Source organism: Myotis brandtii, unplaced genomic scaffold, assembly GCF_000412655.1.
Source record: "Myotis brandtii unplaced genomic scaffold, ASM41265v1 scaffold285, whole genome shotgun sequence".
Taxonomy (NCBI): Eukaryota; Metazoa; Chordata; class Mammalia; order Chiroptera; family Vespertilionidae; genus Myotis; species Myotis brandtii.
Window position 1 is genome coordinate 3,619,082 of NW_005360891.1, and position 26,356 is coordinate 3,645,437.

At 37.1% G+C, this 26,356-nt stretch overlaps 1 pseudogene; it reads right to left on the minus strand.

Annotated features, from left to right (window-relative positions):
- Window positions 1-12,855: 12,855 nt before the first annotated feature.
- LOC106726574 lies at window positions 12,856-20,294 on the minus strand (annotated as a pseudogene).
- Window positions 20,295-26,356: the final 6,062 nt, after the last annotated feature.

Consider the following 26,356-nt stretch of genomic DNA (forward strand, 5'->3'; position numbering starts at 1 on the left):
TGGGAGATTAGCTGGTGGTTGACTTCTTACTATACATGCTCAATCAGTCCATGATTGGCCAGAAAATTTCACATTATTTTGTACCACTTGAAAGCAAAAGGGGTGGGGAAAATCCCCAAAAGTACCCAAATTGCTATTTCCAAGTGTCCAAGTGCAATTTCAAATAACAATTGAGTTTGACCAGCTTAGTCCTACCCTGTTGCTCAAGCTGACTCAAAGCCTGTCTTTAATCAAGTTAACCACAACATACAGTCAGGGAGGAGGTAGGCATCTGCTATTATGTCCCTCCTTATCAATACAAAATGCTACTCAATTTCATAACTCCCCACAGCACTCTTAGCAGCCCAACATCCTCTTTTGCATCTCTCAACTCATTGCCAATCTAAATTATGATGTATCTATATTTTTCAGGAGGATAAATCATAAAAATGGAATTTTTCAAACAGGACTTTTTACAGAATAACATGGATTGTTTTAAGGTGTGTGTTTTCAGCAGATAGTAAATGGGAACAAACCAGAAACTTAGCGAATTGGGTGCTAGTTCCAAGAATACTAGTCCTGAAGAATGTATTTATTATATGATATTATGTAGATATTGACAGCATCTCTTAGTGACACAGATTTCTCTCGAATTCCTCTTTCCATGGGTTTGTAACTATTATACCTAATGGTTTCATTGCCCTCAATACCTCTAGTGATATTGAGATTTGTGATACCAAACTTCTTTTAAACAAGAACTATCCTTTTAAAAACAATAAGCATGTGTACCTTTTTCATTTTAAAGAGAAAGTATGATCTTCCTTCCAGTAGGCACATAGTGCTCATTCTCAGCCTGGATGCACATTAGAATCATCAAAGGAGATTTTAAAGTAGATACCAATGTTTGGACCCCTCTTCTTAGAAATTCTTAATCACTTGATTTGGGATGGCTCTAATGTGCAAGCAGAGTAAGAACTATACCCCATTCCTTCAATTCCCTGTTATCTTATTTGTTGAGTTTTGCTAGAGGGGAAAAGAAAACCAAACAAAAACAAAAACCCTTTCTACAGACTGACGGCCTCCCGATGTGAACTGGTTGGGGCCATTTTATTTATGGTTTGCAAGGTATTATCTTTACTGGGTTACATCTGGAGAGGCTTCCTTAGTATCAAGAGGCTACTTCAAGAAACATGTGAAGAGGTGTCCCAAACTTTCCTCTGGCAGTGTCATGGGAAGATCAGCAACTTAATGTTGAAATGAAACCATCTGGCCCTTAAGGAGTTCTCTCTCCATCTATAGGAAGGTGCAGATTTTAAGCCACTCTTCAAAATAAAGCTGTCTTTGGCTTAATGGATAATAATATTTAGAAAATGATTTGTTATGTGCTCCCCTCCTGCCTGGTAATGAGAGATGCACAGTTACCTGGGGATGAGAAGGGGAGAGATAATGGAAGTCAATATTGAAGGCCTCCATAAGAATATACATCACTGAATATTCCACATCTATTATAGGTGATTGGAGAGAAACCATTAAAATTCTTGATTCTGATATCTATTATAAAGTAACGTACTTCTTGAATGAAGAACAAAGGAGTCAGCTTCAAGGCTGAATAATGGGGTGGTGTGACTTTATGTGCCTGATACCTTCAAAACTAGGGATAGTTGATGTTCTTGTCAAAGGATCTACCCTTGAAAACTTTTAACTTGAAAAATTGGAAGCACACATATCTTGATTAATCTTACTATTGGCTCCTGTCTGGTCTCTATCTGATGGGGTAAGAACTGGGGTAAAGAGATTGGGTGTCTTTCTCTATGACAAGGCAGAAAAGTGCTACTGAATTTAATCACCTCTTTTTACAAAGGTCAGTTATTTTCAGAAGAATTATTTTCATCTACAAATTCATTTTAATGAATTTCAACTATGTACATAGTGCATGGTAGGTGTGTGAGGAAAGCCAATGATGAGTAACATTATTAAAACTTTCAAAGCCTTATAATCCAGAAGAAAAAAGTACAAGTCCCAAAAAAATTAAACCATGTAGAATATGAAAAATTCCAAGAAAATGATATATAGTTATGTAAGATTTCAAATAACAAAGAGAATATGGAATATGTTTAATGTTTTTCCAGCATGATCTCAAAGGTGAATTTCCCCCCCACCATTTAAAAAGTGGTAGCAGCTTTCAAATGTATCTGCAATCCCTTCAAATTCAATTGCAAGACTTTTTTATGTAACTAGAGGCCTGGTGCATGAAATTCATGTGTGTGTGTGGGGGAAGTCCCTCAGCCCGGTCTGCACCCTCTCACAATCTGGGACCACTGGCTTCTAACCACTCGCCTGCCTGCCTCATCGCCCCTACCCACTTGCCTGCCTGCTGATCGCCCCTAACTGCTCACTGCTTGCCTGATCACCCCTAACCACCTCTGCGTTGGCCCCTGCCACCATGGCTTCATCTGGAAGGACATCTGGAATGATGTCCGGAAGGTTGTTCGGCTGTCCAGTCTAATTAGCATATTACACTTTTATTATTATAGATACCTTGCTTTTATTGACGTGCTTTTTTTAAATTTTATTTTAATATATTTTATTGATTTTTTACAGAGAGGAAGGGAGAGGAATAGAGAGTTAGAAACATCGATCAGCTGCCTCCTGCACACTCCCTACTGGGGATGTGCCCGCAACCAAGGTACATGCCCTTGACCGGAATTGAACCTGGGACCCTAGAGTCCGCAGGCTGACACTCTATCCACTGAGCCAAACTGGTTAGGGCTTGATGTGCTTTTGTAAGCTATAATAGCCAATGAAAATTTCCATACAGGTAAGTGATTGTTTCATCTATCATATTGCTTGAGTTTATTCCCACCCTTGCCTCACTCTTTTAAAAATATCTCTTGTCAAGTTTGTGAATTATATCTCTACTAGAGGCCTGATGCATGAAATTTGTGCAAGGGTCTTAGCCCCGCTGCTGCGGCAGCTGCCTTGGCCTCAGCCCTGCCACCACGGCTTCGTCTGGAAGGACATCCGGTCTAATTAGCATATTATGCTTCTATTATTATAGATTCTTCTAGTGGTTACTCTTAAAAGTAATATACACTTAAGCTAATAAGTTTTCCTAGCCTTCTCTTGAAATAAGACAAGGACCTTAAAATGTTTTGTCCCATCCATTATCTATGTTTCTTTTTAGTTTATTTTAATGTACACACATACAGACAGTTTTACCAACTTGCTTTTGATTTTTTTGTTCGTTTGTTCATCATTGGTTCTGTTACCATTTTATTTCTTTCTATAGTCAATTTCCTTTTTGCTGAAGTATAATTTTTGGTTATATTTCAGGAAGAATCTATAAATTTAACCTGTCTTTATACATCTTATATTTTTTTAATTTTAAAATGTATCCTTGATGTTCTAAAGTTTCACAATGGTGTGTATACGTGGGTTTTCCCCATCACTACTTATCCCCTCTATGCCCTCTTCCACTTCCATCCACAACCCACCCCCCAGCCATTGCCACATTGTTGTCCATGTCCGTGAGTTCTCTCTCTTTCTCTCTCTCTTGCTCAAATCCTCCAACACTCTCAATACACACACACACACACACACACACACACACACACACACACCAGAGCTGTCTGCCTGCTCTCTATAAGTCTGTCTCTATTTTGCTTGGTAGTTCAGTTTGTTCATTAAATTCCAAATATTAGTGAAATCATATGGTTCTAAGTGGATTTTTTAAAGTTACCCTATACTTCTCCTTGAGTCTGAAGACTCATGGTTTCTTTCATTTTCAGAGTGTTCCCTTTCTCCTAATCTCTCATTCTGGAGAGAATATTTATTAAATTTATTAGACATATGTCAGAGTCTCATTTCATCCTCCAATGAATTAATCATTAGTTAATTAATTAATTGAGGAATAACAATATGTTAGGTACCATGTTACTTTACTGAATATATTTTATTTTAGGTGAATTTTTCAGATCTGTTTTCAGATTTACTAATTTCTTTATTTATGTTTACTATACTATATAGTTCACATATTGAAGTTGCCCATTTAACTATTATGGTTTTCATTTCTAGGACTCCCATTTTGTTCATTTTCAAAACTACCTCTTCTTTTTTACGGGATGCTATTCTTATGATTTTTATTTCTTCCTTAATTATATCTTTGAAAATTTAAAGCAAAATTGTTTTCACATTGTTCTATTTTCTGTTGGTTTTCACATGTGAATTCTCCTGGTTATTGAAATTCCTGACTCTCATAGAGGTGTTTCCTTGAGTGCTTCAAATGTTAGACTTTGACTCTATCTTCAGGTTGAATTGTTTTCGAAGGATGTGTCATGATTCAGGGTTAAGTCGTTAGTGTGGGCTGTTTTATGTCTACCTCTGCCAGTTCCATGGGTCTCTCAACCAGTTTTTACAATAATTTCTTGATTTAAGATTATTTTATCAAGTTTAACATATGAATTCAACCCCCAAGCCCCACATAGTATCAGTTTAGATTTCTCCAAGATGAATTTTCAACCACGACCTAGGACGGGCAGCCCATTTTTCTTACCAAATTCCCAGCCCAGTGGAAAGAACTTTTCTAGTTCCTTCTGAGTTCTCAGTTTTACACGGGAATGCACCTATAGCTTCCCATGCTACCAGGCCTACAAACTCTTTTTCCCCAACTCTCTACTCTCAGGTTAAAACCTCAGTAATTAGAATATTCAGGTTCAGTAGCCCCTGACCCATTTGGCTTTAGCTCCCATTCATTGCTCTGGCTTCAGATTGACTCTGTTCATTTCTGGCACCATGTGGTTTTTCCAGCTTAGATATAGATGTGCATGTTTGTTTGTTTGTTTGTAGTTGTTATATTCCATTCAACAATATATACATTTAGAGCAAGGGGGGGGGGGAACTAATCAGCCGTAATGACAAGACCTCATCTTCATCTATATGATACCACCTTGCTAATTTAACTTCCTCGGTATCTTAAGTTTGCATGCCTCTTTTCACATTAAATAAGCCAATGGGTTACATGGTCTGTCTGAAATGCAGCCTAGAATACTGTTGCTCTGTCTTTACAGGTCATAGTTATCAGAAATGACAACTCCCAGGGGACAAGCACTGCACTACATGCAGACATGCATTAGCATCACTGGAAGATGAAAACAAACTTAAGACTAGAGCACATGGTATTACGGATAATCCTCTTTGCAAGGAAAACATATTTTTCTTTTTAAGTCAGGAGCTATCTTTTTGGCAACTCTATTTCATAGATTCAGACTCAAAGAGTAGCACTTTTTTTTGGTTTGGCAGTGATCATTGGTGTCTTTATATTATTTCTCAGCTTCTTTAGAATAAACTAGAAGTTTTGCTCCCACTTTTGCTTGCTGTGACCAAATCTTCAGAAACTGGAGGGTCCTTGGGCACTAGCCACAGCCATTAGCTGCAGTTGCGTGACTTAATACTTGGTCAAATGTCTTTCTCAAACCTGAAATATAATCATGAAATTTTTTGGGGGGAGGGGGAGGGGTAAAAATATAAACTATAAAACCAGAGTGACAGGAAGGTGCTAGGAGAAATGTTCAAAACATTGATGTGATTTATGAACATGTGGCAAACAGATGTGGTGGGCCAATAGGGACCCTCATCTCCTTTTATAAATTTGGATCACATTTGTGTCTCTCCTTCACACACCCCCCCAACCCCAGATTCATAATTTGCTTTATTAAAATGCTCTGCAGGTCATATGGGTGATTAATAATTGTTGATGACAGAAGTTTGGTTTTGGTAAGCTGCATAGTGAAAGATAAATACAACTGGCTATTTTAACCTCTGTATATTAAACTTATTAGAGTGAGGCTTCTTTGTAAGATGGTCTTTGTTGAGATTATGTGTGATTTATGGAAATGTCACCAATGACCTTGTTTCTGGAAAAACTCTTAAAATCTCTTTTGTTGTAATCATCACTTTGAGTTTCAGTTGTCACTATGGAAAACCATTTTTGGAAAAAAGCATAAACAAGAGCAATTAAAATATGCGTCAAGTAAAATAAATATAGGGTAGCTATCTGGGAATAAAATTAAAAAGCAAGCCCTGAGATGGATATTGGAATTACAAATTTATTTGTAACCAATTCTAAATGTGGTGTTTAAACAAAGCAAATGGATAAGGAATATTGGAATATTCTCTTCCAACTCTGACATGTCTAGTACCTTTAGATAAGCCTTTTAAATCATTTACCTTTGTTAAGAGAGCAAATTTCTACAATTTGTGTTTGTAATATAGTTTGAAAATATTTTTTCTTTATTTTATTTTATATTGCTCCATCATTTATTGAAAAAAATTTTTAATAAAACAAAGCAACTTAACAAGAATTGCATCTATATGGCAAGAAATTCACAGTATAAATATTTTTATAATGAAGAATTTGTTTTCCTTTTACCCTTGTCAAATCCTCAATTTCACTTATGTAGAAGTAACTATTATTTAGTATGTAATTATTAAATAAAGGTTCTAATATTATAAGCCAATCTTTCAATAAGAATATTGAAATGTACCACAAATTGCATTAGTAACCTGTGCTATTTATTTACAGCGAGGTAATTGTCACTTGTAAGGCTGGTAATTATAGAAAGATCATATATCAGTAAATCCCACCTCACTCAAGTGATATATTGAGGAAATTTTGAAAGGGAAAAAATTTTAAATAATGAAAATAATGTTGTAGGCCTGATGATAATTGATTTGGTGAATTTCTGCTTTGGCTGGGACTTTGATAGGCAGAACTGAAAAATTACACACTCAAAACTCTTGAATTGTAATTTCCAAAACCCCTGCATTTATTCCATCCATTTATTCCTGGCAGTTGTCTGAAAGTCACAAAGAATGATTGCTAGATCAGGACCTCCTACTACGTGTTACAGGAGTCAGCACAGAGCAAGTCTGTGCCTAATGAGTGGGCTTAAAGGAGAAAAAGAATCGAGAACCCCCATACTTTACTTCATGCCCTCATCTTTCATTCAATTAGGGTAAATTATAAAAACAGTAACAAAACTGAAAACACACATGGTAACAATATCTAATGTGTTTGAGAAATAATGCAGAAGATGGACTTAACCACCTCAAAAAAATTTGGGAAACTATTCAGGGGTCTAAATGGAAGTCTGGTATTTTGATTACCTGGACAACTTTCCTTCAGCTCTGTTCACATCATCAGCTTCCCTCGCACTTCTATCAGTAATGAGTAGTCACTCAGTTTTATACCTGAGAATTTATAAGAGAGCTCCCCTCAAAAAAATAAAAAAAGAGTGCTGTTGCCCTTTTTGTGTCTTTAGAATGTTTGATCGTCAGTCTGAAACTGGGTTAAGACATTTAGACTTGAATAACTGGAAAGTCTCTTGATTCTTTTCTAAATTGAAGTGCCTTGGTGGTTGACAATTGAAGAATGATTTACAATTCCTGGAGTACTTTGTGGGTTTGGTATATAAACCCAGTTCTTAATATTCAAGCTACTTGGAAGTTGGAGCTTGAATAATAGCTAGTCATTTCTAAAATGTGGAATTTGTCCAATTTTGAGTAAGTACCCAAACTGATATGTTTTCAAAAATGTAAATTACCCCCATTCCATTGTCTTGGGAGCCAATGTAGAAGCAGTAGTGTTTTTTCTTTCAAATTTTAAAATATTATGATATTAGAAAATTAAAAACTCGGATATTCATATTTGAATATTATAGTCTGGATATAGTCCCCATTCAGTGTAGTGTGGCTCTGCAATGATACCATAAACCTGTATATTTTACCAGCTCAAATCTTGAGAATGTGGGAGGTAGCCACATCATCTTGTATATCTTTTCATAACAAAAGCTCATGTTACATTAATCCAGACTTTCAAAAATAAATTCAAATATACTGGTTTCCCATCAGTATAGTAGTTTTGAATTACCCTAGCAATGGGACCAGTTCAACTCCTGGCTACTCTTAGCCAACATGAACAAAATAATGCTTACATTTTTTATCTTTCTTGAAACTAGTCAAGAAGCCTTGAAGATAATATGTAAGCTCCATAGCATTTTAATTAATGAGAAGAGGCAACTAGATAACTAAGAACTTAAAAACTGTGTTTACATCTCACCTGATCTGTTATCACCTACAACATTGTAAGTAAAACCTCCAATCATTCTTTTGCTGGTTCCACAAATAGTTATTCCCCTCTATATGTTAAGCATCTCATTAGGAGCTAGGTGTGTAAAGATTTAAACACAAACAAATAAAATGAAACAACAACAACTACAACAACAAAACACTATCCCTAACTTTTAGTAGCTCATATGAGAAAAACAGAAATATAGCTACCTAATTAAAATCCTACACAATGTAACTGCTATAATAGAGGTATGTCCAAAGTTCTATAGAAATACAGAGAAAGAAAGAAATTGCTACCTCTAGAGAAGCTAGATAAAGTCACATAAACTATGTTTCATGTGGTATTTTCTAGGTGTGAGGCAAGGATAATTATAGTGAGTGGTTTGAGCAGGTATGCAGAACTGTAAACAGGGATATTTGGGAACAGATATTGTTAAGGATGCTTGGGTCCACATTACAGAGTTTCTTCTATATTATGTTAGGAAGTTTATTTATATTCACTATAGGCGATGAAGTGTCTTTCAAGGTTTACAGATAGAGGGCTGACATGATCAGAACTATAAAAATGGATTCTGGGGAACAAGACTCTAGTGAGAAAGAATAAACAGGAGGCAACTGAAAAGATGAAAATCCGAGCCAAGAAAAATGCCATGGGGATGAAGAGGAAGGGGATGGAAATTAAGTTTCTTGGCTCCAAGACACAACTGTACATGTTCACCCCTATGTCCATCCACACCCCTTTCCCAGTAGTCTCTCCTTCCAAACTGTCCCACATTCTACAGATTTCCCATTTACTGCCTTAAAAATTAGGGTATATTTCATATATACAGAGAGTATAAGGACTAGTGTAATAAACACCTGTGAACCCACTATTCTGTTTAGGAAATAAAACATTAATACTGATGAAGGCTTCTGTGTGGTTCTCCATTTTAAAACATGAAGATTTCCTTCTTTGATTTCTATTGCTTAATAGTGTTCTATTGTTTAAACATACCAAGATTTATTTATCCATCTCTCATCAATAGACATTCAGATTGTTTACATTTTTTGCTGCTATAAGCAATGCTGCTATAAAAATTATTGCACATGTCACTTTCTTTACATGTGTGAGTTTACGTAGGAACAGAATTCCAGTCAGAGTGTGCAGTTTCAGCTTCATTAAATATTGACACACTGTTCTCCAAAGTGATTATACCCATTATATTCTTACAAGCAAATTACTAAATTAAATTAAAAGAGAAATAAAATAAAAACTCTTGGTGTTCTAAAGCTTCACGAATACTCAATATTGTCAGACTTTTAAATTGTTGCCAGATTGTGTAAAGCTTTTTAAGCCATTAAGGGCTCTTTGGCTTTTTCTCTAAGAGAGAAGGAAAGCCACTGGAGGATTTTAAGTAGAAGGATGAAATGATCTGACTAAGCAGGAACATTCGGGCACTGGGTTGAGAATAGACGATAAGGAGGTAAATGAATAGAACCCGGTAGACCGGTTCAGTGGTTATTTCAATAACCTATTTAAAATATGATGGCAGATTAAATCAGAGTGGTAGCAGTGGAGGAGGAGGGAGAACTGAAAATATATCCACCCTCTGGATATGTTTAGAAAGTGGTGACATTTTGAAAGTAAAGACAGTAGGTTTGCTGTTGGATTGCAGGCAAGGTGTGTGAGACTGCAAAGTCTTAGCATGAGTAACTGAAAAGAAGTCAGTTGCTGTTTACTAAGATTAGAAGGAATTCAGGGCAAGAGGTTTGGAGGAAATATCAGGAGTCAGCTTTGGGCTTGGCATGTTGGAGAAAACTTTTTTTTTAGAGAGAGAATGGAAGGGAGGGGGAGAGACAGAGAGAGAGAAACATCAATGTGAGAGAGACACATCAATTGGTTGTCTCCCATATCAGCCCCAACCAGGGCCAGGGATCAAGCCTGCAACCCAGACATGTACCCTTGATGGGGGGGGGAGGGGAATCGAACCCGAGACCCTTCAGTCCTTGGGCCAATGCTCTACCCACTGAGCCAAACTGGCTAGGCCTGGAGAACACTTTTAGATACCCAATTTAAGGTAGATAAGTCTAGAATTAATATGATAGTTCAGAACCAGAGTATACATTTTAAAGCGTTTATAATATAGATAGTATTTAAAGCCCAGAGACTAGAAGAGGTCACTAAAAGAATAGTAGTCAGAGAAGAAAAAAAGGTCTGTGGAGAAACTGGCAGAGGAAATAGAAACAGAGAAGGAAAACCAAGACAGTGACTGAGCCAGAAGTCAAATAATACGTGTCCTCTGCTGCTGACAGTTTAAGTAGGTTGAGAACCGACATTGATCATTAGATTTAGCAACGTGAAAGTAATTGCTCATTTCTCAACAGTAGTGTTGGTGCAATACTATGGGTGAAAATTCAACTAGAACATTTTAAGAGAGGACAGAGAACAGGAATTTATTCTTTGTATGATTTTTTTAATGTAATGGGGAGTGAGGAAATAGAGCTGATGCTGGATGGTGAACTGGGGTCAAAAGAGTTTTTTAACATTGGAAAAGTATTAACATATTTATGGGAATAATTAAAATAAATAAAAAGGATGATGCAATAGAGAGCAGATATAAATTCTGGAGTGATGCCCTTGAGTAGTTGAGACTACTCAAGGTACTAATGAGTAAGCAAAAGGAGTGTGAACAGTTCATCAATTGTGGTCAAAGGAAAGGCAGAATAAATGGGCATGGATGCAGGTTGAGAAATGGAAGTTGTGGTGAAAGGGTGTAGAGTTGATGGTTTCTCAATGCAATAGGAATAAGGATTAGCTTAAAGTATGAAAGAAGGAGTGGTGCTAGAACTTTCAGTATAGAGGATAAAGTAAGAAATAGTCATCTAGGAGAAAGATACTGAAAATTATTCTTTCTGATTTTTAATCTGCTTGGACGATTTCACTAAACTGGTCTCCTAGTTTCTGTCCTTGTCCTGGATTGATTCCCTTTAAACAAGATCATGTCACTCTGCTCAGCGCCTCCCAATAGCCAACAATCTTGCTCAGAGTAAAAGTCCCTTATCTCTCCTACAAGGTTCCTATCTGTTCCCGCATTGCCTTTCAAAGCTCACCTGCAACTGCTTTTCCCCTCACTCACATCATCAAGGCAAGCAATTGTGTTTATTTTGTTCACTAATGTCTCCTCAGTACTTAGAACAGTATGAAATTGATTAATGGTGCCTATCAGACAGATTAATTTTATGTGAAAGAGTTATACAGTGGGGCCTTGACTTACGAGTTTAATTCGTTCCGTGACCAAGCTTGTAACTGAAATTACTCGTATGTCAAATCAATTTTCACCATTACGTACTATGAATTGAATGCTGGGCTGATGTTGTGGCGTTCACTGTGACGTTCGCTGTGCCAACTAGCAGTGGGGTATCTGAAGCTGGCTCGTAACCCGAATTTTAGCTCGCAACTCAAAGCAAAAAATCGGCCGAGAGATGGCTCTTATCTTGAAAAACTCGTTGTTCAGGACACTCGTAAGTCAAGGCCCCACTGTAGTGGTGAAATAAGGATCACAGAAGAATGAAGAGTCTCAGAAAAAGAAAAGATGAAAGAATAGATTGTCACCCTGGTCATCTTAATGAAATGAGCATTGAAAATGGGGGAAAGGTAGATAGAATAACAAAGAAAAAGATAGACTAGAAAAAGGAACAAGAGAGAACAAAAGCCCAAAGAGGGTACAATAATTGCATTCCTTATCTTCTTTTAGAGTCAGAGGTGGGAAGCAACTATTCATCTATGTCACATATCACCGCACACCAGCCTTTCCCACCATATCAAGGGCAAAGCTATCAATGTCAGCAGAATTAAATAGCGTAAGAACACCAGTCTTTTTTCTGTAGTTTTTTTATTGTGTTTTTTTTTTTCTAATTTTACCCAGAAAGATAAATCTTTTCTGTGTTATGTCACTAGGCTGCAGAATGTGGTTTCTTCTCTAGGGAGAATTGTCTCAATAAATCAGTATTTTAATAATATTCACCTCCCATTTCAAGATTTTTCTTAGGAGCAAGGAATTGCCTACAGTAAGGTGTACTCTCCATAATGTGAGAGCTAAAACTAATTTTAGGAGAACTTTAAGGGTGAATATATTTATCAAAAGAATTAATGTCTGCCTCTAGAAGAAGACTTAAATTGATCAAACATAGAGACTATAATAATAACAAAAACACAAATGTGACATTTACATGTGTCAGGTGCTACTCTCAACATTTTACATGTGTTACTTAGTTAATTCCTTGCAACCATCCTGTAAGAAAGGTACCATTACTATCCCCAATGGAGCAATGAGGAAACTATAACATGCCCAAGATCCCATAACCTATAACTGGAATACCCAGAACTCATACCCAGAGAGTCTGGTTCTAGACCTTGGGCTTTTAAATTCTCCATCATACTAAAATAAACATTTGTTAGATGGATAAAAAGGTAAATTAAGGAATGAAATGATGGTTAAATTCAGTCATTTTTTATTTGTTTTTTGATATGTATTTTGTTTCATAATATGTATCTTATTGAACTAGCAGCATTTGTGCATGTGAGTTTTATTAAATGCTAGAGAACCAGAAAAACACCAAAAAAAACCAAACCTCTATATTTTTGTGAGTTATTGTGTATGCGTGTGTTTGTGGTTGTTTAATATTAGAAAGTTTGCACACTAGTTTTTGAGGTAATTTGTTGTTCTTTTCCCAAAAGCAATACATGGCTTTTATTGCATCTTTAAAACATCACAAGTAACTCTGAGGAGTCAGCAGCACCTTGCTGTTTGTAGCTGTACCACTGAACTTTTCTTTTTCAGAAACATAGATACCACCTCCAAAATTTCCGATAGCCTTGTTTTTAACTATTGTGACTTGCTGAATCAAAGCAGCCGATTTTCATACAGTTCAATGTAGTTTCCTTTAACAATTAACTCATCTTTCTGGTCTTGAGATATTGAACAAGCAATACCTGACCTTACCCGAACCCTGTGGATGTGTTTTTTGCCCAAGATGGTTCTGATTTCAACAAGAGAACCATTCTCCAGAATAACGATGTTGACGGGGAAGTGAGCGTATACAGACCTCAACTTGTATCGGAAGCCCAGTATAGCACCCTTAATCGCGTTCTGTACATGACTGCACACAGTGCAAACTATAGCCAGTGCCTTTCCATTTTGACACCATTTGTCAACCCAGAGCCTCTTCTTTTTCTTTCCAAGGAGACTGAGTTCTACATTGATGTGGTTGAAGTCCCTCCGCAGGATGCCTCTGGGGCCCTTCACAATAACCGTGCGTCCCTTCAGAGTGATGTCCACATTTTCTGGAATGTCCACCGTCTAATTGCTGAGAATGGTCTTCCTCCTCGCAGTAGATGTGGCAAAGAGAGCTGAGAGAATTTGTTTCTGATAAAATTAACAATATTTTTCCAGGACTCTTCTAGAAAATTGGAACTAAAATTGGGCCTAGCAATCATATGACAACTTAGGAGAAAAATTGGGGCTAGTAATTTAAGATCCTCCAGGAAGTAAACATCAAATGTGGATTGAAGTGGATTGAAAACAAAATATTTTATTTGATAACTGATAATTTTTTGAAATAAAACTCAGTAGCTCTTTTTTTTTTTTTTAACTCAACAGTTTTTTCTCTCTTATCTTTCTTAGGTCTGCACAGAGAAAGAAGGATAATCTGTAGGCCTGAAAAGTATTGAATGGAAGATTGCATGTGATGCTAGTGAATTTGTGCCTTGTTAGAAGATTTTGTCTGTGGATAAGGCTGCTCTACCAGAGTTCATGGAATCATTTACAGAAGGAATCTGATAGTAGTACATAGCATTGAGCTCCTGAAGTCCTTTGGTCTCTATAAGGCAGCACCACCAATGTGACAGGTATGTTGACCAATAAAAGTGATGAATTTGATAGTTTGAAAAGCTGAGAAATCAATTGGGCTCCTTTCTTTCTAATTATGACACTTTCCAAGATGGGGGCAGGGAGAATGTTTGAAAAATATATGATGTGTGTGTTATCTGAAATCATTCAATTATTCATTAAATGAATATTTGATGATAAGTGTTCAGCATTATGTCAGCATTTGGTATAAAAGACACTTGGTAGTCAGACTGTTTGGATTTGAATTTTTACTATGTGATGTACCAGCTCTTTAACATTGGACAGTTTCTTAACCTCCTTATTCCTCTATCTCCTCATTTTAAAAGTGTGGTAATAATAACAGCTACCTCACTAGGTAGAGAGAATTAAGGTTTCAGAGCAGTGCTTTATTCAGCAAAATGTTTAATGAGTACTTGTTGTTGTTATTTTCTCATATGAGACAGAACAGTAAAGAGGCAATTGCAACTAAGAGCAATGGGGGCACTGATAAGGCTGAGTACAGGATGCTGTGAAACCACAGGAGGGGCACCTAACGTAACCTTAGAGATCGGGACAGGTTTCCTGGAGGAAGTGATTTTTAGGACTAAAGGATGAGTGAAACAACTACAGTACTCAACTCTCTGTAAATCTCTTCAATTGCAAGACCAACTTAACATGTAACCACATTCTTTCATAAGTTTCCAAGGAATGTTTTCCATGGAATTGGACTTTGTGAACTCATTCCTTATCCTTAGAACTGTACCCCCTCTCCCCCCATACACACACATTCAGCACTCTTGGAAAAATATAAATCTAAGAGAGGTGCTTTTACCATGAAATTATAAATTTACAATGTGATTAAAATAAAGAAATAAAATGTAACCTGTCAAGTCAGTAATTTTACATTGAAACTGAAATCTCTCTGATGGCTAAAACCCAATCTCATCAATGACTGATGGTCATAGTCTCTTCTAGGATCATTCTATTTTTATCAGAGCCTCAGTTATAGTTGTTAATCTCCGTGCTTCTCAGTGCCGACAGACAACTCTGTTATACAGTATGTCCTCCACTATATGCTCAACTACCCAAGTTATTTTAGAACCTGCTCATTACCACCTAATGAGGAAAAAGAAAGAAACTGCATTTCCATATCTTTGGCATATGCCACCTTAATTTTTTCTCTCTCATCTTTCTCTTGCTACTGTTGTTTCATGTATCTCAATCTGTTTCCAACCCTGCCTGCTTCCTCCCCTTGCTTGGATGGATTATAAGGTAGCTGAGGATAGGGGCCATTGAAGGGCTGCTATATCCCACCCCGCTGGCTGGATGTGCCCTACGTAGTTCCAGGGGGCACCATCCTCACAGTGCACAGTGTGACTGTGCCCCTGCAGCTGAGCAACGTGGCAGCCCCGGGGCTCCTTTGTAAGGGTTCATTGTAATAGTTATCTTTGTACGTAGATACCTATTAAATCTAAGGTAGTCAATCAATAAATATTGGTTGTTTCATTGATTATTGATTGTTCAAAGGAACAAGCTCATGTTTTATGTTTCTACAGTCAACAAACATTTAAAATTTTCCATAAGCTTTCCATCTCTAGTATTAGAATATTTCTTTTCTAACAATTAATAATCTATTTTAAGTAATCAGGATAAATGTTAGCCCAGTATTAAAACATTTAAACAAATCTATTTGTTGAGGACCTAGATATTCATGTCCATGTAAAATTTCTATTATTAAGTGATAAATGGATTTGTATCTATCTCAATAATAAATCCATTGGGTTAAATAAGATTTGGATATTAGAAGCACAACTTTACCAGATTTTTATTTTTACTCATAGCACCGTACAAAATATTGGTTGGGTATTAATAAAACAGTGATTGAGGCAAAACCTCTTTGAATATATATATATATATTTCATTTAAAATTAAACAAGTTAACCAGTGTGTCTTGTGCTAACACGAAAATGTATAATTCTGGAAATAACAGCTACATTATAAAATGTACTATTGCTTGGTAGTTTCTTTCTTTTGGCTGATTTCATGATACAGAGTATTTTCTCCAAAACTGGCTAAAAGGAGATTTCTCTCAGAGTTTTAAAGAGGACGTGGAATGCAATAATCACATAAAATTCGGAAAACATTTTAAATAAGTGACCTCAGTTAGAGCTCACAGATCCACATTATAAAAGATGCTTGCTATAAATTATTATAGCATTTGCTTATAATGACCCTCCATTTGGAATCAATTGAAATGCACAAGTGCTTTGAGGTTGACTTTTGAACTCCTCTGATTTGTGGCAAAGATAAGAGTAAATGATGGACTAATTAATTTGTGCACACTTGGCAAGTTAACGAATATGGTAAAGTAAATAGTTGGCTATTTCAGGCAACCTTAAGTGCATTAAGCACTTTAAACTCTTTGTTCAAATCTGAGGGCCTGTCATTGGTACTTAAGGAATGTCTTCAGCTTCTTAGTCTTCTTTGAGACTGGTGTCCCAAGTCAGGGCCTCTTTGATTGTCCATCTTGCTATAAACCTTGGCTCTTGTTTATGTCCCCTGACCTTGGCTATTTTCAGGGCGGTGGCCTGATCTTGATTACTGCTTCCTCCAAGTGAATTATAAGTTTCCTTTCTGATCAAGAGATCAATTCGCTTTTCCTAGGGCTGCTGCAACCCAGGTTGACTGCTGAGAGTGCATGTGTACACATACACATGTAATTTTGTTTGTTATTGTTGTCATGGATAGTAGAGAAAAGACTAGAGCTAAGATGCATAATTTGCTTCTTGTATGTACTTCCTGTAAAATACTTTCTTTAAATGTCACAATTTATGAACAGAATGTATACTTGCCCAATTAAAGTATATATAAGGAATATACATACGAAACAAATAGGACAGAGAGGCCATATAATTATTTAAGGTTACACTTACGAAAAGGTGGAACAAAAGGTATATGTAGGACTTCATACCCCTTTTCAAAGAGTGTTTCTCAAAGTCATCTACTTAGCAGAATCTTCTCAGGCACTTGTTTAAAATGCATGCATTCCCTGCCTCATGGAAACCTAGGGATAGGTCCCAGAAACACCACCCTTGTGTGTCCAGAAAGTTCAAGAAATAATAGACGCTAAATGATCAACAAATACTAGAATAAAGGATCTGAAAACCCAAATGACTTTTCCACTTGAAGCATAGTTTTATGGAAAGTGTCAGGCACCTGAAAATAAGGTTTTATAGTGACAAATGTCTTTTCAGGAATGATTATGGCTTTATGCAAAGTCGATCCCAATAAATCTTTTCTACAAAGCTCAAGTCTCAGTCCAGGCTGGAAGTAAATCATTTTCCCTGGCACCACAGTTCCAAAAAGAAAGCCAGTGAGGACAATATTACGAATGCTGCTTTCCTGGCACTAGCTATCTAAAGAATAGTTGCATTGGCACAACTTTTCTCTCATGACCTGTTTTTAAACAAAGAATAAAAATTATGGGCATTTATCTGTGCAGAAAATTATAAAGACTAGAAATGAGGAAGTGAACCAGAGTCTAATACACCCAAAAGGAAATCAGCATTCTATGCATTAAATGAATAGGCTTTTTTTTTTAATGAATAAAGTGAAGGTACACCGAATTAACATTCAACGAGACAATAAAAGAAAAGAATGTTAACTTGCAAAGAGGAACTTACTGACCTGCTAGTTAGCACTAATTTTGGTTATTGTTAAGAATTTCACCATAAACCTGGTTTTAAAAATAGGCCTGCTATTATTTTAAGAAGCATACTATTTCCAGAATTCAATATATGTTAAGTTTCAGAACTAAAAATTCACCATTAAGGAAAAACAGCTCCTGCAAAGGCATTCAACTTTCAAAAAAAGAAAAAGTCAAGTGTGAAAACAGCTGGTAGCAAAGAAAGGTGTCAGAATACCAAGTAAGAGCTGACCAGAAGAGCAGCAAATATCAATAAGAAATGAAGGAAGGAAGGAAGCTGTCCATTGATGATAGAAAAGAAAGCATAGGGTTGACTTCAAATGTTACTAAGTTGAGGAGGAGGGGACAGTCTGATTGCTGGATTGAATCAGCCCATCTGAAAATAAGTCATGACGTGTGCATAATTATATCAGGTCTTGTGTGAGTCAGGCACACGGACCTAAGAGGTAAATCAGATTTTCTGATTAATGCTAACTGGAGCCAGAGAATGAATGGTCTAATTTAGAGAGATATCTCTAATTCTCTGATTATGAATACATAAGAATGAGTGAAAATACCTTTTTTTTCACTTTCAACAAATAATCTTTCAAAATGTATATCAGGATAATGTCACCCCCCACTGACAAGTTGGGAGTATGAGAGGGAGAGGTATCCTTTCTTGGCTCGCCTTGGAGGTTCTCTGGCTGGGCTTATCCAGTCAGAATGGGGACAGCAGGCAACAAGCTACCAAGGGCAGAATGCAATAGTCAATTTTGATGAAAGGTTTTATTCATGAAAGAGGTGATAACAAGAATGGAAATGCTCCAAGAGCCGGGATGCCTGCCTGGTCATACCAATTCTGCCATATAGTCACAGAGACAGCTATTGAGTCAAAGATGAAAACAGAAGACAAGTCAAGCCTGTCAGCCTCCACTCATTTGCCTGGCCACCTTGAATATTGGTAATTATCTTCACTCCTTTGTATTTCTCTTTGGGGTAGCTTTCCCCTATTTCTGTTCATTGGATACTGCTTATCAGAGACACTCTGGGAAATAGGGAAAAAGCAATTCCTGTAACTTGTATTTTAAACATATGAAAATGTTTGCCCTGGCCGGTGTGGCCCAGTTGGTTGGAGCATCGTCCTATACACCAACAGGTGGTGGGTTTGGTTACCCAGGTTTCAGGTTTGATCCCCGTTCAGGGCATGTGTTGGAGGCAACCAACTGATGTTTCTCCCTCACATTGATATCTTTCTCTCTCTTTTTCTCTCTCTCTCTCTCACTAAAAGTTTAGAAAACTTTCTAAAGTAAGATTCTGTTTAAAGAATCCGTTTGTAACCCTCACTATCACCAGGGCAAAGCAGTGAGATTTTACTTCCCCATAAGGACCCATCGGCCCTTTTGTTACTTCATTTCACCTCCAGCACCACTGGTGATGCTCCTTTTAACAAACTTTTCTCTGGAGAAGATGCTAGAGAAGTGGGACATGGGATCTTCCATAGGACCTGATGGTGTAGGGTTGATGGTCTTTGGCCCTGCTCCTAGAAGTCAGAACTTAACACAGGAGCACCACATCCCCAGCAGGAAACCACACTTGTCCAAGGACCAGCCACTAATGATTAATCCAGATTTTCTCTTGGCACCACAAGATTCCTCTCTGGTCTTGTTTTGTGTGCAGGACAGCCCAGAGGAGCCTGACCTTTTCTGTGGAAAATCCACTGATGGCATTTTCTTCAAGCCTACTTGGTAATTGATTAATCTTCTTTCTTTCATTCAGGCAGTTGTTCTTCATCACTAAAAAGTTTCCTGCTGAATTAATGTGCCCACATTAATATTTTAATATTTAGACCAGTACCTGTTCACTACGTTTCCCATCGTGAAATTTGTATTTTATCATAGAATCCAAGCAAAACGGACAAAAAGTCTGAAATCAATTAAGCCCATTTTTTGGAATGGCCCACACATTCAGGTTTTTTTAAAAATTTACTGATTTACCTGATTTTCAAAAATTAAATTATCTAGTATATATTGTTGACATATTTTCCAGCTTACTCAGCAATATTTTAAGCATTTATTTTTATGACTATTCATTCTGGTAACAATTCATTCAATATAGTTGCCCTGATGCCATGTCAATTCTTAAATTGGAACCAGTCATAATAAATCATGTTAAATATTGGTTATGATTGATTAATTGGAATATTTGCTTCTATTTTGTATAAAATTGAATAAAAATGTGCTCATAAAAGGGAAAGGAAAATGACAAATGTTAGTGAATATATGCATGAAAATCCAAAGGAAATATACATAAAATATATATCTTTATGCCTCTAAGCATGGCCTTTAGAATTAAACTGGTTCTGGCCATTGAGGAATCTCTCGACAGAGACACAAGACCAGAACCGAGGTGGCCTGAGGGCTGATTGTGCTCAGCGCTGTGCAGGCAGAGGAGCCACCTCTGCGATGGAGAATTTTCAGGCTGCGATCCTGCTCCAGAGCGTGGGGGAGGCTCTCGCTTACAGAAATGCCCACAAGAGCAGGCTTCGGGCACAAAGATCCCCGAGGAGCTGCAAAAACTCGGGGTCTGGACCACCTCGTGCTCTCACGGGAGAAATGGCCTGTGGGTGACAACCCCATCATGTGGTGACAACACCATCATGTACATGAGCACGGCTGAGGCCCTCACCACAGACGCCTGGTGCTGGATGACCTGTATTGTACCTGGAGATGGGGAAGCGCCCTGGGGAAGTGCTCCAGAAGCTTGGGAACGTGGAGCAGACCCAGTTACCACTGAAGGCTGCGTGCAGCTGAAGCCGGATAACTATCTCCTGGCTGGGCACGCCTTTAGCCTGAGGGTGGGAAAGGCTTGCCTCTCCCTCTACAGTCCGTGCTGGAGAAGCGCCCCGGGGCACTACCCCTCTGTCCTCCCACTAAGCATCTGCCTTACCGTTTAGCGCGAGTTGAGAGGGATGTGCCGGGGCTCCTCTGGGGCAGTGCGCAGCCTGGAGGGCCAGTTCGCCTGTGTGGCCATCTGTGTAGGGAGGACGCCAGCTTCCCGGCAGTGTTGTCACCGATACCCAGTTTGTCTTAAGAAATATTTTCCACTGCTTTTTCTTTAAATTATTATTTTATTCATTTTATTACTATTATTTTCCCCAAACATCCAAGAAAACACACACTTTTGTATGATGATTTGATGTGTTTATGGGGTGATGTATTTAGGTGGCCACAGTCTCTGCCTCCAGGGTCTCGGTTGCTGGGGCCCCTGACCTGCCCCTCTGGGTTTATACTGAAGGCTGGCATCCAAACAAATAAAGCCCATGGTGAAGAGGGAGGGAAAAAAGAATTAAACTGACCTCACTAGCTGTGCTAAGTACTACTAGTGTGTTCCCAGGCCCTTTTAAATCCTCGATGTTTCACACCCAGAAAAGAAGAGGAAATAATAGTACCATCTCTAGTGTTGTGGGGATTAGATAACATTTTCAAATGTACTTAGCATAGTACTCAATATATAATGATACCAATAATTGGTTGGTTATTGCACATTATATTGATACTTACATTTTTAATTTTCAAAGTAATCTCAAAAAAATTGTACTATTGAAAATTGTGAAAATTATTAGTTAAGAGCAAAATCTCTTCCTTGGGCTAGATTGAGTTGAGGAATACTAGATCCTGTAAACCAAGAGATAATCAAATAAATTTGCAGGAAAATAATTAAACTACTTAAGAGAATAGAATCAAACTTCAAATTTATCTTGCCCCCAAGAAAACTCCTTCTCTATACTCCTACCTCATACCTGCTCTGTTCATGGTTTTCCCCATTTCAGTTCATAGTAAATTCATCTTTCAGGCTGTTTAAACTAAAAACATCAGTAATCCTTGACTCCTCTTTATTCTTTCAAATGCCACATGCAATTCATCTACAAATCCTAATGTCTCTCCCTTAAAAATATTTGACTTTTTATGTCCATATCCTCTCCTATTCCACTTGGTTTAATATGAAACATTTTTAAAAATCTCACTTTGATTTGCATTTCTATAAATAAGTATCAAAATATCCATTACTACTTTTTCTTTTTTCCACTCTATAGTTTGATCATAATCTTCAAAATATTCTCTATAGGTATTTTAAAATTTTTTAAATCAAAATAATACTAAGTATTTTGTGACATCGTCTCTGCTCTTCATGTTATGCAATTAGAACATCTGACAAAGCTTTTATTCTAATCATAGTGTAAAAAATGTAGTAATTGCAAACCTCTAAATTATCACTCAATGGTCAGAATTTAATCATCAGTACAAGTTGCAGTGCATTAAACTAGCATTTCTTTTATTAACTGTAGGGTGACTCTGTCCTTAGCATCATTTCTATATCTTTTTTGTTTTCTATATCTTTTTTTCTATATCATTTCTATATTTTGTTTTCTTCTGTTGGGGAATTATTGGGACCATGAAAATGAAGAGCCAAAGTGAAAGGAGACATGTGTCACTTGGCCTTTCCCACTGATCCTCACTAACCCATGTTTTCATGAGCACCAGATTTACCAAGTTTTCAAAGAGGAGTAGCAAGTGTTCGATGATGCAGGAAGTTTGGATTTAATTTTCACTTTGAGACACATGGATACTATTCCCTGAAAAAAAGTTGGCACACTGAAGATGTTCAAGTGTTCTTTCTCCAGAAGCTACCAACAGCCCCAACTGGATGTGAGGCTCTGGCGGCTCTGAGGGGCTGTCAAAGCAAAGATATTAGAAGCCAGCTGCTTCCTTCATCCTTTGAGGTCAGACAAGGGTGTTGGTGGACTTTCCTGCCACCAAATCCTGAGAGCAGAAACTTGCATGTAGAGTTTGCTCTTATAGAAAATGATTGCAATGATATGGGGCAGAATGATAGCAGCAATAAGAAAAATAACTAGTCCTGCAGTTCATTGCACACTTTCCATGTACCCAGGACTATTTCAATCGTATCTCATATATTATTTCATTATCTCTAGAATATAAGCAAGCAGACAGTTGTGAGCCATCCTCAGAGGAATGGCTTCGAGTAGAGTTATGAATACCCTCAATCTTCAGAGCAGTCAAAACCACATTGCAAATATGTGTATATATGTATATATATATTTTTTAAAAATATATTTTATTGATTTTTTACAGAGAAGAAGGGAGAGGGAGAGGGATAGAGAGCTAGAAACATCAATGAGAGAGAAACATCTATCAGCTGCCTCCTGCACACTCCCCACTGGGTATGTACCCGCAACCAAGGTACATGCCCTTTACCGGAATCGAACCTGGGACCCTTCAGTCCGCAGGCCGACGCTCTATCCACTGAGCCAAACCGGTCAGGGCTGTATATATATTTTTAAGGGTTGATGTAGGAGCTTTATACGTACAATGAATTCTACATAGAAATTCTTTATTGATAAATCATAGCAGTCCATTGAATAAACATTGAATCTAAGACACCTTATAGGAATGACCAGGAAGTAATAATAATCTTATCCTCAGCATTCTTAAGATTGTTTCTTAACCATCCTTAAGTACTTATGCATTAGATATTTCAATGTACTGGATTTTTTCAGAATTTCTATATTATTTAACATGTATCCTTATATCACCAACTTCTTATTGTGTGTGTGGGTCGTTGTTGTTGTTTTCACTAGAACTGGAATAATGATGCACCAGAAAATGCTTTGGAATTTGGAATATCTTATATTCTTTCAGGGAAGGAAAAAGTTTAAACTTAAGTAGCTGCTTTTTACCACTAGATCAAGTGGTGGAAGGAAAACATTACCTCTTACTAAGTATCGCTTCTTCCCCTTTCCTTCTTTATTATGATGTTTTCTCAGTTCAGTCTTTGAAATGGTGTCTACTAATAGAGAATTCAGATCATGGCTGTTGCCTGATCCTTCTTCCTAAGACCAAAGTAGAGTAAACAACAAGCTTCAACTGAAATAAGAAATCTAAAATGTAAGCATAATGTTTTGTGTTGGACATCTGCTGACTCTGGCAGCCTTTTCTCACCTTCTTTTGGTTCTACCCCCCAATTGTATTTCAGGTAACCACCCATCACCCCTGCTAGCAGCTCATGTGCTTCAGGAAAATATCTCTGTGACTGACACATGTGGCTCAAGCCTAAACTAATTAGTATTAGCTAATTATGACTGTTTCTAATGTAGTGCAACTAGAATGCAGCCTAAGACTTAAATCAAAGGTTAAGAAATGAGACAAATGCAATATATTAATGAGGAAACGTAGCTTTGAGAGCCACTGGCAGCACTTTTGAAACAACAGGGTGAATCTTCTGAGACTGGAGCAAATTTGGGGGATTGTTAAACACAGCATTATAACACTAAAAACTAGCTAATACCCCAAAGATGGTTAACAGATCAGGTTTCAGAGACTTGATGTATTCCTTCTGACTTACTTTCATATTAGAATATTTTAGCAAAAGGTAAGATAAGCTATTCCAAAGCAAGATAATGACATTTTTAATCCTAGAAGAAACAAGTTCTCTTTCTGCTAAAGTGGCTAAGCTTGAAAAAATTGAGCCTGGTACCAGTGGCCATCTTCCCTGCCACAATAAGAAGCCTGTTGCAGAATGAAGCTAAACAGAGACAAATAGAGATGAGAGGCAGGTAGAGTCAGAGAGAGAGAAAGAGAGCAAAAATCAAAAAGGCAAAAGCAAAAGAGCATGAGTACAAGAGAAAGCATGAGTAAGTGAGCAAATAAAAGAAAGAGAAATAAATTGAATCTGTTTCATATAGGTAAAAATTTAATTTTTGCAGACTCATATTTTAGGTTATATTGACCACTGGGGATGGCAATTTTTAAGTATAAAATAAAGGTATAGAAACTATATGTTTATTTATTCAGCAATTAATCAGTGCCAGACACTGTTAGATGTTCTAATTAAACATCTATAAGTCCACGTATACTCTAAGAGATTTTTAAAGTAATAAAAGCACAACATGTAAAAAAAATACAATGTTATGTGTAAGAGCTAGTATATATAGAGAGATAATACGTGCTTTCGGAATCCAGAGGAAAGATAAATTAACTTTATAAGTAAATGGAGGTGGGGAAGTATACAGAAAAAGAATTCACCTAAGATGTAGCTAAAAACCAAAGGATAATTCTGGTAATTAAATTATTTACTTGGTAAATAAATTATGAATGAGGACAAGAAGAAGGTTTGCATTGGTACCAGAGACTTTAAATTAATGTAAATTGGACCAATTTACTAGCCTCTATTACCAACATTTTGTGTGCTTAAACAGGGAAATAAAAATCTGCATTCAAATATCAAATTATTACTATACCTTACTGGTTTTCTTTAGTCTTTTCTTTTTAGTTAAAGCTTTAAATTATATTAAACCTTTTTGAGGGAGGCTATGAGCAAGGCTGACTTGATATAAGGGTCAGTGATAGTATACTGCTCTAAAAGAACACATCAGCCAAGAGATTTCATTACTAACTCTATGGAATGATTCAAATGACAACTGAATGACTCCCACTCCTTTTTCCTATTTCCAGATACTTCTAACAGTTTGTCTAAAGTGTTTTATTTCCTTTTGTCAACTTGCACAAAATCAATCCAATTAGAGATTCATTTGAATGAACAAATTCATTTTTCAAAGTGAGAAAGAAGATAAAAGGTATGTGTGTGGTGGGGAGGGATTAAAGGGGTATGGGTTATAGTCATTCACACCTTAGCATTAAACAGTTTACTTCCCTCTTAACCATGCCTTGCAGTGTGTGAGAAACAAATCCAAATGCAGTCAGCAGTGTTGTAGAGTGGTCAGAACTATGAATTTTCTTACAGTCGAAAAGATCTGGTTTGAGTTTTGCTTCCTACCATTTTACTAGCGTTATGAGTTTGAGAAAATTATTTAATGTTTGAGGTGTCTCAGCATTCTCATCTGTAAGATGAGGGAAACATGTTTACCTACTTTTTTTTTTTAAGGGAGAGAAATACAGACAAAGAATGTAATTTACTTTTTTCCTTTTTTAAAAAATATATTTTTATTGATTTCAGAGAGGAAGGGAGAGAGAAATAGAAACATCAGTGATGAAAATCATTGATCAGCTGCCTCCTACACGCCACACTGGCTGAGCTACCTACTATTCTTATGTAATGTACACACATTGACTAGCACAGTGTCCAGAAGCTGAGTAAACAACCAATAAATGGTAACTATTGATACTAGGGTAGAGAATAAGAGGTACTTTTAGCAAAAGCAATGAAATCCTGGGTGAGAGAAAGACACCAAAGGGATACTTTGCCTTTTTAGTACTTTTGCCTATGACAAAGTTCAGAGATGCAGAGTCAATAACAATGTGACAATCAGTGATGGGGTTGAGGTGCAAATGTATCATCATATGTCCAATGATTTTGATGATAAAAAGATCATATGTAGTGCATTAATATTATCTCAACATTTGATCGCTCCTGATGATTCTGTCTAGATTTTTGCTATTACTGACTATAACTTCACTTTTTATGGCTGGTCCTTATAGAGATAGGCACCTCATAGAGGTGGTTAAGGGAAGTGAGAATGGTGTCTTAAACACAGGTGAATATTTAAAAATTCTGTATCGCCGAAACCGGTTTGGCTCAGTGGATAGAGCGTCGGCCTGCGGACTGAAGGGTCCCGGGTTCGATTCCGGTCAAGGGCATGTACCTGGGTTGCGGGCACATC